Below are 6,000 nucleotides of genomic sequence, written 5' to 3' on the forward strand. Positions count from 1 at the left end.
ACTCATGTATATTGAGAGGAAAATGATGTATATATCTAATGCATGAAATAATTATTGCTCAAGTCATACTACAAATGCTAGGTTTTCTTTAGATTTAATTTTTTATTTTTTAATAACTAAATATATATAATCAATTGAAATACGAGGAGTTTGTGATCTCCATCTCCGTGCTTAACCTAGCCATCAAGAATAACAAACTGATGGTTTCTTTTTTATTCTTTTATTCTTAATGGACAAATTAGCCATTAATATGTTTCTTAAAAAAAAAAATTAAAAAAAAAAGGCTAAAATGCGAAACTCACATCTAAGTTTCACTGCTTTTCATTTTAGTCCTCTAAGTTTGTATTTTGTCATTTCAGTCCTCTAAGTTTTAATCTTCCCCAATTTAGTCATTTATTAACATTCCATCCATTCCTACTGTTAACTTGCCCAAAACAAGATAGTTTTGGCCTTAATTTAATATTTATTTCTTAATAAAAAATGTTAATTATTAAATAATAATAATAACCCATGGGTTTTAGGGTTTTAGGCCATATTTATGAACGCGGCCTAAGAAAACGCAGCCATAGGCCAAATCGGGATATGGCCGCATTTTTGTGACCTATAACCGCATTTTAAAACCGCAGCCACATGCCCTTTTTTTTTGTAGTACCAGAAATTATAATAGCAAACTACACGTCCCTCCTATCTAAAGAACACAATCAAATAGAATCCCACCCACCCCTTGCCTAACCCATCAATAGCTGAGATTAAAATTCCAAAATTAAAACACTGATGGATATGTCAAACCCATACCACAATTGTTCATGGTTTTAGTACTACATCGAAAACTAAAAATTGCTATAACTACTATACACACTCCAAAAACAAGGCTTTCATTAATGGAAAAAGAAAAAGAAAAAGGAACCCATATCACAGCCCCCTTATATCCAAACAGGTACAAACAGGTACAACTACAATTAAGGACTGCTACTTGAGCGTTGTAATTCATGGCTAAGTAACTTTGGGAAGAAAATCACCCATTTCTAGCTCATATGTACTACAGATATAATTGATGTGGTGAAAAGCATCATAACCCATAAAGGTTCATTAGGATAACAAAACTATCATTCATGACGACATTGATATATATGTTATTTTCAGAATTTGAAGTACATTGGTATAGGAGGATTTTGGTTTACGATTAACATTTGCAGCCCATCATCAATTCTTACTAGAGATGCTTTAGTACTGTATATTTGAGAAATAACCCAGATCTTTCTTTATCCCTCTTTAGTCTCAGCTATCAATGGGTTAGGCTAAGGGTGGGTGGGGTTTCTATTCGATCGTGTTCTTCAGATGGGAGGGACGAGTAGTTTGCTATTATAATTTCTGGTACTACAAAAAAAAAAAAAGGGCCTGTGGCTGCGGTTTTAAAATGCGGTTATAGGTCACAAAAACGGGGTCATATCCCGATTTGGCCTATGGCCGCGTTTTCTTAGGCCGCATTCATAAATATGGCCTAAAACCCTAAAACCCATGGGTTATTATTATTATTTAATAATTAACATTTTTTATTAAGAAATAAATATTAGAGGATGAGTTTTGTATTTTGGCCAAAAAAAAAAAGTCATGGATATGGAGGGAAAGACCATCTTGAAAACATAATAAAATTTAATGGGTCAAAATGAAAAATCTCAAATTTAAAGAACTATTTTTGGGGAAAAATTTAAAGAACTACATAGTACATACAATGAAAAAAACCTCTAAACTTTAAGGGTTAAAAATATAATTTTGTTTAAAATAAAATAAAACAAGCTAAACAAAAGAGGGCTGGTTTGAAAAATAATATATCTTCATAATTTGTATGTTAAAGCAATCACATTTCATAAAAAACTGAATTTTCAAAGATGAAGAATAAAATAAAAATGGTAATAGAGGGAACACCACGTAAAGTTAGTAATAATTCATTATAAAATCAATTATTAGCATCTCCGGTTATCAAAATATTTCACCTAAATCCATAATCATCATTCTATATGTTGTCCCGAAGATGACAAGATTTTTTTTTTCTTTGAAGAAAGATGCAATCTGGCGTTTTAAATGTGGGTCTCGTGCACTATTTACGGAACCCACAAACCTCTTTTTTTTGCAAAATTTTCATTAAAAATGAGTTCCACAATATTATTTACACATTTAAAAATTATTTTGCTACAATATTTTTAGTTTTCAGTTTTCAACAATAAACGGTATTCAAATAGACCCATATTTATAATTTACTTATTTGTTCAATTTTTTTTAACCTATAAAAATACTACATTCGGCATTACAAATTGACTAAATTGATATTGGTTCCATGCCTTTTCATGACATGAAGCAACTTAACTGGTTCCATTCCTTTTATTATAATTTTTGTAAGAATCTTTTTTCTTTGCCTACTCTGTACGTTTTCTTTTACCTTAAAAAAAATTTGCAATCTATCTTTGCGTCTATCTTTTATGCTTTTTTCTATGTACAAGTAGAGGTTTGGAATAGATGCTATTTGAAGACCAATATAAAAAGCAAAACACCACAACTCTCCCACCAACTTCAAAACCAAAATCAAAACCCATTTTCAAGAAAGTTCGCTCTAGTCCTCTTCTCCATACCCCTTAATGCCCATTCAATTAACCTTCTTCATCACACAATGAATTTCCAGATGGAGATCTGGGTGGTGGCGGCATCATGCACCTTAGCTATTTGGAATGGGCGGAGTAGGGAAGATGTGTGGCATCAGTTCCCCTCCCTCAAAGGGGAGTTTCTAATGCTGCCCCATATCCGAAGATGTTACCATATGACCATTAAAGCAAACATCTCCTAAAAGTGCCATACATATGGGTATTCTCTGAGTCAGTGTCGAAGCCCTCTCTATAATCAATATTTTGAGGCTGGGTCATCACTGCTCAATATTCTTCTATGTCACTTCAAAGCAATATTGATAATGTTAAAGATACTATAAATTTTACAACATAAACCTTACAGACTGACATGCCACCAATCACAAAAAATTTATAATTCAAACAATTATTTATTATATTATTTAAGTGATACTAATCATATTCTTGTCACCTCAATTTGTAATTTTTTTGTAATGAAATTTGTAGTAGATCTTATATTTTTTTGCATTGATATTGCACTTGAGCTATGGAATATCTTAGAGCTTTCCACCCTTTCAAATTAGAGCAATGGAATATTTTTTGGGGGTAGATCATTGGGGCCATAGATTGAAAACATCTTTTGGATCTATGTTAGTTAATGGACTATTTTATTATGTTTTTTTAGGATAGTGAGTTTAGTATTTGTGAAACTATTTGGGATTGTATTTGGAGACTTTATTGTTAAAGTTTTAGTTTGATGGAGTTTATAAGAAAGACTTGATGGTTTGAATCTTATTTGTGGATATTTAATTACGCTTGTTTCCATTATAGAAAATGTTGATTATTTATAAGACAAATCAGGCATCTAAATCCTTAGTATGGATTTAAAATGTTATAGTTAGTGTAACACAATGAAACCGGAACAACTTTGTAATGCATAAGCATGTACAAAAAACAATAAATGTAAAGCTTAAAGAGAAGGGAAGAGAGATGCAAATACAAAATAACACTGAGATGTATTATCGAAGAGGAAATCAAAGTACTTGACGAAAAACCTCTCTATGGCCCTTTAAGTCGAATCGATCCACTGGTGAATAAAGTTGGAGTACAAGGATATCAAAAAGACCCTCCAAACTAATCTACGTAAAGTACTTAAACCCTCCAAGTTCCAGCTACCAACGAGCTTCTCCAAGTCAAGTCTTCATTAGTTATCCGGATCCGCAATTAACTCCAAATTGCATCCACCAATCAGTGGCTTCTTCCAATACTTCCCACATGCACCAAAACTTCTCTCAACACTAGGATTGGGTGAGGTAAGTGTTTGGGCTAGGAACCTCTCAAGGATTTGTAATTAAAGAGGTAGGAGTAGAGAAAAACTAAGAAAAATTGTGTAGATGATTGTGGGTTCATGATCTTCTAACTCTCAAGTGTTTTGCTAGGGTTTTCTCTCTGAAAGTCTCTTTTCAATTTTGTGGGTAATGAGGGTTTATATAGTGTGGGTAAAGAAAATGAGAAAAACACTTTTTAAAACTTCCGGGTAGAGACTTTCGCGGGTCACTCGCGACTTGGCCAGGTCGCGAAGTGACTCATGAAATACAACCTAGCTTAAAAATTGCTTAGATTCCAGCATGTGCTTCTCATGTGGCCTTTCGTGAGTTGTCCAATCGCGAGCCAGTTGCGAACTTCGCTATCTTGATCAGTTCTTCACCAAACTCTTACACTTAATCCTTACATTAAATCCCACAAACATATAAGGAAAATATTGAATAAAATACAATCAAATTTGACATGAAATTAAAGCTAACAAAAAAAACATAGTTATAAATCACAACTTTACATCATCCAGCATCTCCTACTTACAATTGATTGTTGATTTTAAGAATATTGTCCTGTCACCACTTCAAACCATATTCCAACCAAGATAATATAAATTTTCAGCTTGCAATGCATCTTTACACAAAATTAATAGGATGCAGTGATATAAACTACGTAAAGCAATCCACTGACAAAGAAATGAACTTCTACAAAATAATAAACTAGGCTTTATCACCAAACAAACATGTTAGGACATATGTAGGAACATATGTCAATTTAGAATTGGCTAATCTTTTGACATAACGCACTTTACTTGTAATTGGGTAGATCTAGGATGTGTTTAATGCTTCAAGGAACAAAGTTTCAAGTTCAAGTGTTAAAGCCATGCAAGTTTGTCCAAGAAACAAGTGAGAAAGTGCTGGATTTTAAAACTTAATAGCTAGCATCTATCGAGGTTTAAAAAGCTGCTAAAGCCCAAAGCTTGATAGCTAGCTTGATATATACCCTATCTGTCGACGTTTATGAAATTCAATTTTTCACAGCTAATTTCACTCTAATCCGTGAGTATGTGTTTAGGCTTTCTTTTCTTACAACCTTAAACATATATAAGGATTATTTTAAGGGCTGTTAAAAGTTGCGCAAGTGTGAAGTAAAGTTGTGTTCATGCAAATTATAACCGGGGATAGAATTTGCCCTAGTTCATCTTTCGTTTGAAGGAGCTGCTATGATTGTACACCTTAGGGTTTTATGAACAAGAAGCTTCGTGATCTTCTTCGTATGATGAACTGAAGAACTTTCTAGCCAGCATCTTTCTCAAGTTGGTGATTAAGTCGCGTACTGGGTTCCTTACATCTATTGGTTAGTCGCATACTAGGAGTCGTGCATTGAAAAAGAGATATTGTTACTACAGAACAAGTCCAATTGGGTATTAGGGCAAATGTTCAACTGTAGGTTGGTATAAGGTACTAGGATTCATTTACTTGTAACCACTTGTTTAGATAATAGTGGATTCTCGAGAGTGGTGACCTTAGAATCACCTAATGGGGTTTTTGCTGTGTAGATTTTCCCCATTCGTAAACAAATCACCGTGTCAATTTAATTTCCGTTGCACTTTAGTTAATTGGTGATTTGTTTGTGCTACCACACAATTACATGTTAATTAAATTAATTAATTAAATTTGCTAAATCAATTGGTTAATTTATCACAAGGGGTCAATACATTCTTGGCCTATCAAAAAAAAAAAAAAAATTGGAATGCCTAAGGTAAAATTGCCAAGACAAGTTCTCAAATGAGGTTTGCAATTCCCTTTTGTGAAGCACTATATCTACTTTAACAGCGAGCGCAACAAGTAGACACAGGAAGTGTACATGGAATTTGAAATCACCTTGTCTAATTTAAGAGCACGCACATACTCCACTGCCTTTTCTTAGGGCTGAAGGCATTGATTGTAGTTTCGAAACACTCTCTAATCAAAAAAATTTTTTAAATCAATTTAGAGAGAGAGAGAGAGAGAGTCTGTTGGTTGTGACCTGAATATCTTTGGTATGTTCTCTAGTGAATTCATCTGTG

This window comes from Quercus suber, unplaced genomic scaffold (genome assembly GCF_002906115.3).
Source record: "Quercus suber isolate HL8 unplaced genomic scaffold, Cork oak 2.0 scaffold_240, whole genome shotgun sequence".
In the NCBI taxonomy this organism is placed as follows: domain Eukaryota; kingdom Viridiplantae; phylum Streptophyta; class Magnoliopsida; order Fagales; family Fagaceae; genus Quercus; species Quercus suber.